This window comes from Telopea speciosissima, chromosome 1 (genome assembly GCF_018873765.1).
Source record: "Telopea speciosissima isolate NSW1024214 ecotype Mountain lineage chromosome 1, Tspe_v1, whole genome shotgun sequence".
In the NCBI taxonomy this organism is placed as follows: Eukaryota; Viridiplantae; Streptophyta; class Magnoliopsida; order Proteales; family Proteaceae; genus Telopea; species Telopea speciosissima.
Genome location: NC_057916.1, coordinates 53242663 through 53255180, shown reverse-complemented (window position 1 = coordinate 53255180; position 12518 = coordinate 53242663). Strand labels below are relative to the sequence as shown.

The following is a 12518-nucleotide window of genomic DNA, read 5'->3' as shown; positions in this document are numbered from 1 at the left end:
AATGCTATTCAGGCCAATATCAGTCACCAGGGTAGTACTGGGAACCAAATTACTACTGGGGGCCACTCTTCAGCAGGAAAAGGGAAAATGAAAACTTGAAGCACCAAATATCACTGTGAACATTGTGATAAGGATGGTCATACTAAAGACCGTTGTTGGGTTTTAAACCCACATCTGCGACCCAACAAGGATAATGTGATTGAAGCTAAAGCTGCTACTCAGAGTACTACCATGGATTTCCAGGCATCTTTGGGGAAAATTGCTTCACAACTTCAACAGTTTATGCAAGCTACTGGAAAGGGTTCCTCCTCTATTGAGTCTGGCAATGTTGCTCATTCTGGTAATACCTTTGCACTCACTACTTGGTCTTCAAATTACTTTGTTATTGACTTAGGTGCCACTGATCACATGGTTTCCACATCACATGCTTTGAGTAATTTTCATGCTATTGATGATAAGTCTCATTCCCCTATTACGGTTGCTAATGGAACTAACATATCAGTTAAGGGTCGTGGGACTCTTACCTTATTTTCCTCTCCTTGTAAAGTTTTGTTTGTGCCAGATTTGTCTTCCAATTTATTATCTATTAGCAGACTCACTAAAGATCTAAACTGTACTACTGTTTTTTTCAAACAAAAGGTGGTGTTTCAGGACAACAGCACGGGGAAGATGATTGGTGAAGGCGCATTCAGGCATGACCTTTATATGATTGACTTTCTAGGAGAAGCATTGGTTGCCAGTAACAATAAAGACACTACATCTCAATTATGGCATTGGCGCATGGGGCATCCATCTGATACTGTGTTGCGATGTTTGCACCCTAATTATCCTCTTGATTCTAAGTTGTGTGACACTTGTAGTTATTCTAAACACCATAGACTACCTTTTTCATCTAGTTCACATGTGTCAAAAGATTTATTTGACTTAGTTCATTCAGATGTGTGGGGACTGGCTCCTGTGGTTTTCAGGAATGGTTTTAGATACTTTGTGACTTTTATTGATAATAAGTCTCGTACTACTTGGTTATATTTGATGACTGTCAAAAGTGAGGTGTTTACAATTTTTCAAGAGTTTTGTAATATGATTCAAAATCAATATGGTACTTGTCTCAAGGTTTTGCGGACCGACAATGGTACCGAGTATACCAACTCTTCTTTTGAGTCTTTCCTTAAGAATCGAGGAATTGTCCATCAAACCTCGTGTGTTGGCACTCCTCAACAAAATGGGGTTGCTGAACGCAAGAACCGTCACTTACTTGAGGTGACCCATTCTCTACTCTTTCAAGGGCATTTTCCCAAAGTGTTTTGGTCAGATGCGGTGCTTACTAGTTGCTATCTGATCAATCGACTCCCTAGTAGAGTCCTACACTATCAGTCTCCCATGGAAATTCTCCTTGGTCACCCTGTTTCTCTCTCTCATCTTCGTGTCTTTGGTAGTACATGCTTTGTTCATGCTCCGGCAGGAAAACATGATCCACGATCCACAAAATGTGTTTTTATTGGCTACTCTTCTGTTAAAAAGGGGTATAAATGCTTTGATCCTACGATACGGAAAGTTCTTATCTCTAGAGATGTTATTTTTTATGAAACTCACATGTTTTTCTCTGGTAGGAACCAAATTCAGGGGGAGGCTGTAAAGGACCTGGATTATAGTGATTTTGATGTAGAAGAAGAATTTGTTCCTCTACCGGTTGGTCTGCCCAGTCTAGCCACTCCAACTCAGGGGGAGAAACACATTTTACTTAATGAGGATGTTACTCAGCATGGTGGGGACGTCAGTCAACATGATGGGGAGGCTATTGTCCCCACGCCTGTACTTGAGCCTATACCTGTTCGCAGGTCGACACGGGTGCCACAACCCTCAACTAGGCTCAAGGATTTCACCACATATCACTCGGCTAGGTATCCCATACAAACCCACCTGTGTTATGGGAATGTATCACAACGGTTTCAAGGTTTTTTGTCTGCAATAGATGAACACAAAGAACCTGTGAACTTTCTTGAAGCAAAGCAATCTCCCACATGGGTAAAAGCAATGGATGAGGAACTTAATGCCCTTCATAAAAATCACACTTGAGATATTGTTCCCTTGCCTAATGGGAAAAAATCTGTTGGTTGTCGATGGGTGTACAAAATCAAATATTAGAATGACGGGTCCATAGAACGTCATAAAGCTAGGCTTGTCGCCAAGGGGTACACTCAAACCTATGGAGAAGACTATAAAGAAACATTCGCACTAGTGGTAAAAATGAATACTGTCAGAGTGTTAATGTCAATTGCTGTTAATTGTGGCTGACCATTATTTCAAATGGATGTCAAGAATGCTTTTTTACAAGGCGACCTTGAGGAAGAAGTGTACATGGACATCCCTCCTGGTCATAATATGGAGCATAAGGAAGGCATGGTATGCAAGCTTAACAAAGCCATCTATGGCCTTAAGCAATCACCACGGGCATGGTATGGCAAGTTAAGTTCGGCTCTTATCCTTTTTGGGTTCAAGAAGTGTGATTCTGATCACTCATTGTTTGTTAAACAAACGGGTAGTAATATTGTGGCTATTCTTGTTTACGTTGATGATATTGTTATCTCTGGGAACTGTGCCCATGAGATTGAGGCTCTCAAATGACATCTGAACAAGAAGTTTGATATTAAGGATTTAGGAAGATTACAGTATTTCCTTGGGATCGAAGTTGCCCACTCTAGTAAAGGGCTCTTTATTTCTCAAAGGAAATATGTGTTAGATCTGCTAAAGGAAACAGGGAAGTTGGGTGCTTCACCAGCTGACACCCCTATGGATTATGGCAGCAAATTCGGTGACAATAGTGGTCCTCTCCAAGATATTGGTCAATTTCAGAGATTGGTTGGACGGTTAATCTATCTGACTATTACAAGGCCTGACATTGCCTATGCTGTGAGCTATGTTAGTCGGTTCATGCATGCTCCAACTGAGGATCATATGAATCTTGTGGATCGTATACTGAGATATCTGAAATCTTGTCCAGGTCGAGGAATTTGGATGAAAAAGCATGGACATACTAATATTATGGGGTATGCGGATGCTGACTGGGCCGGTAGCCCAACAGACAAAATCAACTACTGGATTCTGCACATTTGTTGGTGGAAATCTAGTAACCTGGAAAAGTAAGAAGCAGAGTGTCGTTGCTAGATCTAGTGCTGAAGCTGAATACAGGGCCATGGCTTCTGCTACTAGTGAATTAGTCTGGCTTCATCTCTTGTTACAAGAATTGGGTTTCAAGACAGGTTCGCCTATGCAATTATTTTGTGATAATCAGGCTGCAATTCACATTGCTTCCAACCCTGTGTTTCATGAAAGAACCAAGCACATCGAAGTTGATTGTCATTACGTTCGAGAAAAAGTCCAAGCAAAAATTATTGAGACGCCCTACATACGAAGTAATGATCAACTGGCAGATGCGTTTACTAAAGCTTTACCTAAGCAAGTCTTTCAAGATATGATGTCCAAGTTGACCTCATATGATGTTTTCGCTCCAACTTGGAGGGGGAGTGTTGGCGGTTTGAGAGAAGTAGATCAACTAGGACACCAAAGTCCTAGTATGTCAAGTAATTTGGGAGAGTCCAAGTCTTATCTCTGTGGTGAAGAATCCAAATATTATTGTGATTGTAATTCTCTTAAATCTCTCTTGTACACATCATTATTTAAAGGGAATAAACCCTCCCCAAGTCGATAGTTGAGTGGGGAGTTGCACTGTGGACGTAGGCATCCTCATTGGGTGATCGAACCACGTTAGATCTTGGTTCTTCTCTTCTCTTTTGTTTATTTCTGCTAGTTCTTACCATTAAAACAGAATGTAAATTGCATCTTCTTGAAGAATATCATTACTAGCTTCTCCGATGAATTCTTCTTTAAGAATTTCTATCCTTCTAAACTTTTAAAATCTGCAAGTAAAATAGTTTTCTACTGTTTACCTGCTTTAGACTGTTCCCAGCCTTTAAGCCATTGCAACATGTCAACTTGAAGTGTAGCTACGATAATCTAAAAATCATTTTATAGACCAAGTATTTTTATAATTGGTGATTAGTACAGGTAATGACTGTGTCCAATCATCAATTGTTCGTTTCTAGTCTCTAAATTAAACATTTTTAAGTCTAAATGAGTCCCATTTTGCGCAATGGGTTGCCTATTCAAGTCATCTCTTCTCTGATGAATTGGATAATGCTCCTCTTCTTTGTTTTGAGGGTCTGTGGAGGTTGATGTTCTATCTTCCCCTACAAGTATCTCTTTTAGAGAATCATCATCATTGATATCTTCCTGACTAGAAGTATCATCACTGAAGGTTTGAATTACCTCAGTTTCTTCTTCTGATTGTCTATCATATCAGAGAAGGTTTTTGTGGTTTCATAATTGTCTTCAGATTAGCAATCTGAAGAATCAACAAAATAAACATTCAATATTAAATCCAAAATAATTCAAAATTTCTTCATTTTGTTAATAAGTGTCTTGGATTTTTCTGACCAAGACATTCATCTAAGAATAAATCATGATTTTTATACATATTATGCCAATATTCTAATAATTCAATTATCTAATCATATTCTAATTTATGGAATCTTTCTGTCTGCTGAAATGTCATTAACTCTTCTGTCTGAAGGGTTAATAATTTTTCATGATCATTTCCATAATATAGCTGGTTTTTGTGAATATCTATGGACAAATCTTTCAAAGCCGACATTACGTACATCATGTAGTTGATTTTTTGTTTCATATATATTTTAAATCTATATTAACTATACTACCTAGCTTTTTAACAGACTCATCTAATTTATCTAATTTAAGGTCCATAACATCTAATTTAGCGTCGACCTTGCATGAAGATATTCCTTTTTACCTCTTCACCAAAAACAGCATTTTAACAACCGAGGCTGCAACCAGATTCCTCTTTAATTTACACACTTTTCTAACACTACGCGTGTGAATGAAGAGATGTTGCAATCAAATTTTTGTTCTTTACTATAGAAATCTAAAACCACCCTAAATTTTGAATTTTCATGTGGAAACTACTTAAGGGTGGAATTGCTACTACTAAGGATAGAATGAGTCATTTTTTAATTATTGATGAAGTTATTAATTAACTTCATCTAATTTATCAATAATGGATGTAACCACTATGTCATATCCAAAATGCCAGACTAGCCTTATAAGAACTATGAGCAATATTTCTAAATGGATCTCAGATTTACATCTTGTCCATATCCCATCTCATCCTACGGAACATTGGCCTTCCCCTTTAGCCCTAGCTGAATACCATGAGCTTCTCCCTAATGGGGTTTACATTGTTATATGTCATGGAAGTTTTAACTTTGAAACAGGTTGGGCTTTTGTAATTGCTTATGATAAATATTTTGTAGTTATTTTCATTGTTTTGGTCACAGAGGGAGTGCACAAGAATCAGAAGCAAGGGGATTGCTCTTATAGGGACTTCAAAAAGCAAAAGATTTGGGAGCCACAGGTGTAGAAGTCTAGACTCACTATCAAAATTTGGTGGATTGGGTTGCTCAGTATATGGATAGTTGGACATGAAAACTTTTTATAATTTTATTGGATATCAATACTGTAATTAAGTTGTTTAAAAATGTCTAGGTGTTAAAGCAAGGTAGGGACCGCATATCAATAGCCCACACTATAATAAATTGGGCTAGGGTCTAAAAGCATAGTATTTGTATTTTAAATGATTTGTCTTCTTTCCTCTCTTAGTTAAAATTTTTCATTTTCTAAATTAGAAAAAAAAAAAACCAAATAAATTGTTTGTGTTTTTATTCCCCTCATAAAAGTTATAAAGGTATATATAAAAAAGGGAGTATCTGAGTGACACCTCTATAGGTGCATTTAAAACTTGACATATTTTTTAAATTGCTCATTATCTTATTCTTAAGAGTTCTTTAAGGTAGGGTATAAAAGGTCTTGAAAAATATTTTAAAGGGACAATCATTATGTTATTATCAAAAGGTGTCATTATAATGCACATATTTTGAGTATACATGTGAAATAACAATATTTACCTTCATTTGAAAAAAGTTGTGTAATACTAAAAAGTCAAAAAAGTAACGTTACAATTTGATGTCTTGGGGGTGCCAATAAGAAAATCCCGTTTAGTAAATATGAATTAGTCTAATATTTGACATGCGAGCAAGGGTCTCACAAATTTTCAGCTCCATGAACTGCTACGTGGAAATTATTAAAGGGATGTGCTGATTGGACATGGTGATTCGGCACATAATGCATGCCATTTATATGGTGTGTATCATGGATGGATGTAAGTATTGTTTAAGACTTTGGAATTTTTTTTTCTCCTTGATCTTTTTTATTAAAAGATATTTTTATTGCCTCTAAAAAGTTATGAAGTCATGAGATGTTAGGCACTAGCCGCACCAAATGAAAAATGCACGAAGAGAAGATGAGTACTTCAATCCGATTTGACTCCAATTACATTTATGGGCAAAAGATCGTTGTCAGATTGCACCGGCACAAAGGTCAATGGGAACATACGTTGGAGCATCAATTTGGATGGAATTTTTTATTTCACGGGGGATGGAACACTAATTTTTCATTCTCCTATGTTAGGGCGCAAGCTCCACGCAACCTAACATGGATTTTTTTTCCTATATTTATTTATGATGAGAATAACCCAATTTTATAGTGGGTTGAATAGGCCAAAGAAGTGCTTCTCTTATATGAGCTTGGGTGATAATGGTGAAGATCCTAAGGTAGGTCCTCTTTACAAAGATGATTAATGAATTTGATGAAGGTTAGTAACCATTCACACAATCATAAGGAGACACCAATGGTGCTCATGGTTGGAGCATAGTGCAGTAGAGCACTTACCTGAGAAGGCTCAAAACTGAGACCACCATTCCTCATATAATATTCCCCCTTGTAGTTCCCTTGTCCCTCGGGCATTGGGATGGTATCAACAAAGGAATATTAATTAATTCATTCAACACATGAAGAAGAAGCTCATGGGGGGTAGGCCCCAATGTCATTGGATTTCACTTGTGGCCAGTAGGATAGTTCTTCAGCTCTCCAGCTTATAGTGGAGAACTAAAAGATGTGATGGCCTCAATATCAAGTTTTCTGAACCAATGAATCAATCACTACTTGCCAAGAAAGCCTAAGAATTATTGGACCCTTCTAGTTTGCTTTAGGGGAGAATCATGAAGCAGAAGTATTTCCTGCGTTTAGACCTCCTCTACGCTCGGACTCCGGCGAATGCATCATGGGACTAGAAATCTGTTGAGAGCCCTCCCCCTTCTTAAAAAGGGTCTTTTCATCCGAGTAGGGAATGGGTGTTCTATTAACCCATGGACACCCTATTGGATACCTAATGTGCCTTCCCCGGATGCCCCGTACCCCCATCCCTCTCCATGCCCCACTCTCGGTTGAGTAGCTAATAGACCCCCCTTATCAGATCTTGGATCTCTAACCTGATACATCAATGCTGGCCATCAGATGTTGCTCAAAAAATTCTCTCAATCCCCATCCCTTTATTTCCTCGACCAGACAGGTATATCTGGCTTCACACTTCCTCGTGGCTTCTGCTTATAGGTTGGCTATTCAAGATATGTGTGCAACTCCGAACCAGTGTGGCTTCGTTTGTGGCATATTCCATCAGCTCTAAAGGTGCAGATGTTCATGTGGAAATTCTTTTATGGTCGCCTTCTGATTGCTGGCCTCCTCTCCAGTTGGGGAATTAATATTCCCCCTCATTGCATTCGCTGCGGGGATCCAGTTATGGACATAAACCACTTGTTTCTTAGATGTTACAAGGCACAGGAGATGTGGCTTCACTTGGGCTTCTCTATTCTGATGGGAACGTAAGATATCGGGATGATCTTATATAACCTCATATTAAGAGAGCAAGGTGAAGTAAAGCCAAACAAATCATGTTCACTACATCTCTGCTGGGGTTTGTCGATTGCTCATTTGGAGTTGGTGTTTCACCAAACTGAAATTTCGCCAGAAACTTTAATTGCCAAAGCCCAGTCATTTACAAATGAATTTATTCAAGTCCATAGAGGGGTTCACAACACTAGAGAACCGTGGCTCATTTCTTGCCACCCTCCAAACTCAGATATGGTCAAAATCTATGTTAATGGGGGCAAGTCAAGGAAACCCAGACCTGGTTGGCATTGACAGTGTTTGCAAAACTCATCTTTATCAGGTTCGCTATTGCTTTTAAGAAGGAATTGAGCATACCTATACTTGCATGGCAAAGCACTGGCTATAAGAAAAGCTCTTCAGGTTGCGCAAAATCACGAGATGGACAGACTATGTATAGAGAGTGACAACCTTTTATGATCATGAATATTATTAGTGCCTACTCCTCTGCTATACCCGATAGGATTTCCCACATCATATGGGACTGTCAACTGCTGGTTAGAGCTTTGTCCATGGTCAGATTTCAACACACCCAGAGGGAGGATAATTTTGTAGCCAATGCTCTTGTAGATTTAGGGGCAACTTCTCAGCAGCCCTTCTGTTGGGAAGGGTGCTCTCCCTCTTTTGTTTCCCCTTGGCTATTTTTCCGATTCTTGAAACTTATCTTTCCCTAGGGGAATCAGTTAATAAAGTCTATTATAAAAAAAAAAAATCAGGACAATTCACATGAGACATGCATTATTAATAAATTTCTGTAATCATGATGGTACAACCTTCCTAAAACTTTCACCACCACCACCCCCCCCCCCTCACCAAAAAAAAATACACAAAAAAACCCTTCACATCACTCTAATCATATTTGGTAAAAATTTTTTAAATATAACAATTATTTATTTTTTAAATCAAAGAATTTGATTATAAAATAAAGGAAAATTTAATGGATTATCATATTTGAAATGTTTTGGAGTTATTTACACATGGGCATAATGATTACAAAAGTCTCCAGATTAGTATCTTAATGCCTTTCCATAAACTTTTTACACCACCACAAACTTTGCCAAATAAGCAAAATACATGTATCTCTATTGTGATCAGGAAACCTACAAAATACATGTATCACTATTGTGATCAGGAAACCTATAAAGATCCAAAGAGGATCATAAAAAATGCAACAATTATAGCTTGCCATTAGACACCGAACCAACCAGATCAACCATGGTTTGGGACTTTGGGACTGCCCCCTGAACGTGCATCCAACTCTTAAAAGTCTTCCAACTTCAGCACTTATATCTGCAACAGAAATGCCTGCCAATCAATGTTAACACATACTATAATTTGACTTCAAGCAGAGAGGAATTAAGAATTTTCAAAGATGATGGACAACTCCCAAATTTAAGAACTTTAATTACGTTTATTTTCTTAGGGCTTCAGCACCTAATTCAACCAAGAGTATCAAATCCCCATTCATGTGGTTAGACTTAAGTGTAGAATCAAACTAGCAAAGAAAATGCCCAAGTTTTTAGTTCCACCATTAGCTGTGATGAATGGCAACTAGAAAACAGCTGGAACCATCACATCCCTCTTCTTTAGACAATGTCCTGTTATGGATTAAGATGTATGTAATCCAAGCTTACCCAAAACATTTTCTTATTCATCAATGAATTTCTCTATTGCATGTTTTACTAGGTACATAAATCTCAATAAGTGATACATTTCATTCTTTTGGAGGCTTCACTGAAATAATGCTATAGTGTGCAAGTCAGCGAAAGAACAGTAATTGGTACTATGATGTAGATTAGACATCCAGTAGTAAGATCTGCCCTAAGGGTGAGGTCTTGGGGTTGTATGTTGTTCTGTTCATCGTTAGGGTCTAGCGGGATCCTGCTGGAAGCTGCCTGCCTTTTTCATTGTGCCTCTTGGTAGCGCCTTTCTGCCAGAATATGCAGGATGACAAACCCATCTTTCCCACATTCTAACACCATAAAAGAATTTTGTAGCCAATCTCTTCCTCCCCCCTCCTCCCCTCCTTTGGGTTGGGGTTTGAAAAGCCTTCATCTATTATGGGAAAAAACCAAGGGGCAAGAAAGACAAAGCTGGAAGTTTGGAAGGATTGGCACATAAGTTATCTTCAAAAAGGTTTAATGAAACAGTATCATCTAAATCCAAAACAATGGCACATAAGGAAGCCACTGCAATGACTGGGTTGCGCAGGTTAATGTCCGCTTGAGTGTTATCTGTATCCTTTGCAGGATTCAAAAATATCAAAGAAGTTGAGCATATATCCTTCTGTACCTGAAGCCAAAGTGTACTGTACAAACTTATCAATATCACATGGTGCGTACCATAAGATCGCTCACTCTGTAGCTGCACCAAGAGCTATGAATGTTTTCCTCTAGACGGACAATTCATTCACAGATTATTTTTTAAGTTTTCAAGAATTAGCCCTCTAAGATATATTTCTTGAGATTTAATTAGACAAGATAAATACAAGCTATATCAACAAAAATCCAAAAAATGTGAAGTGTAACAATAGAGAAACCTTTATGCTTTGGGGAGAGACATCAGAATCAGATAATATTTCAAATCTCAATTGTCACTCATAAAATGCAATTCCATTTGATGGAAACGATATGCAACGCTAAACTTTCATGATCTGGAACAAACTATAGTTTCAAAGATCTACATCTTAGCATCTAAAAAACCATGTCAGTTTTCAGCAGTACATAAGGTTCTTGGTACCATCAAACATAAATAATGCAATATAAAACAACCAAATGAAAGTGCAGCTCCTTCCTTACTTTCAAGCTTTTAGCTTTTATGCGAAACAATCAGGATCCAGCATTAGGCAAAGCAGCCATGAAGGAGTTATAGGAAGACTCTGGATCGAAGTGCAACTGCCTGGACTGCTGCTCTGTCAATTCGTCGGCAGCTCCCATCTTGGGCAGCCTTCCAATCCACTCTTTCATCTTCACTCTTCCCTCGAAATCAGGTGGCAATATACTGAGCTTGTTAAGAGAAGAGAGAGATCAGAAAGCAAGGGGTAAACCTGGTCCACAGCAACCATGTTAAGCTTTAAAGAATCCATTGCGGTGATGAAATTTTGCACACACTCAGCGACGATGGCCGCCGATGTTGTGGAAGATGCAGCTGCAGCAGCCCGGTGTTCAACGGTGGCGGGGACTCCAGAGACAATGAGGCGGTTGAGGGCAGCAGGGCAATCCATTTTGTAGGTGTCGACGAAGCGTTCAACGCTAGGGACAGTGTCCTTGAGTGTGGAAGTTAATTAGGGTCTTGAATTGGGCAATAAGCTTCAGGGATTCCGGCCCGTACTCGGCAGATGAAAAGATGTCTCGAACATAGGCCTTTTCGAGCTTCTCAGTGACCTTGATGATGGCGTAGAGGTCTGCAAAGTTGCCGTACATCTCCCGCTCGCGCTTGTCGCTCCATAAATTCACCTCCATTGAAATTGGAAGAAACAAACTGAAGGTATTTTTTCCCATTGATTTCCTCCTTTCAAAATTTGAACTTTTTTTTCTTTTTGCTTTGTTTTGGTTACTGGAACTGGATGGAGAAGAGCACGGGACACGCGCACAGAGGACCTTCTTCACTGAAGAAAAATCATCATAAATGAAAGATAAGCGAAAATAATAACAAAATTAAGAAAACCCTGAAAAGTAAGACAAGATAAAATAAAATAAAAAAAGGGATTGCAACCAGAAGGACGAACTGGAAAAGCATATAAAAAGGACAAAAAAAAAATTTTAAGATTTAGAGAATAGAGGTGAATAAGGGAGATCAGATATTCTGTAGCAACCCTTTCATTGCGTTGTTACCTTAATCAGTTGTAAGAGATCGAAAAACGAGTTACATAAGAACAAGAAAGGGGGCCAATTCGAAAACCAAATTCTGAATGCTTTGATATACCCTAAAACGCAGAAAAATAAAATTCGAAAACAAAATTTTGAAAAAATCTATCTCTGCAATTTAGAATAACAATAACTGTAAATGGTTGTTTAATTAATTTTTAAAAAAACTTCAAAATTAGAAAGGATCAAGCAAAAGCAGAGAGAGATAGAGGGAGAAACTAGTGAGGGAGAGAACTTACAGCGACTGAAACGTCAAAAAAATGGATGTTCCACTTGGCAAATGGAATTTGGAGGAGAGAGAGATGACGAGGGGAAGGGAAGAAGGTGCTGGCGGTTGCGTGTAGAAAGAGGGCGATGATGGTCACGGGTGCGGATGCACAGTGCCTACGAAAACCATGTAACTCAGGCGCAGAAAATGCCTTTGCTCTTGAGCGCTGAAACTTAATTACCATCGGACTGGTCCATCAATTGACTAGATCAGTCAACTCAGGCCGTCTATCCCAAAACCACTTTTCTTAATTTCTTTTCTTTTATGGGAAGAACGTTGTCTGATTGCGAGGCGTTGTGGCCCCTTGCCCCTGCACTTGTATGGGGGCAATGAGGGATTTTAATGCTCTTTATTTCTAGGTTCATTATTTTTTGTTATTTTCTTCTCCAAAATGCGATACATGGCAATCTTTCAATCCAACCGCCTTAAATCATTTTTTTACTTTTAAGTAATGAATTAATTATGGTTAT

The 12518-nt window shown here is 38.5% G+C and overlaps 1 pseudogene; it reads right to left on the bottom strand.

Moving 5' to 3' along the window:
• Positions 1-10493: 10493 nt before the first annotated feature.
• Positions 10494-11568, bottom strand: LOC122648947 (annotated as a pseudogene).
• Positions 11569-12518: the final 950 nt, after the last annotated feature.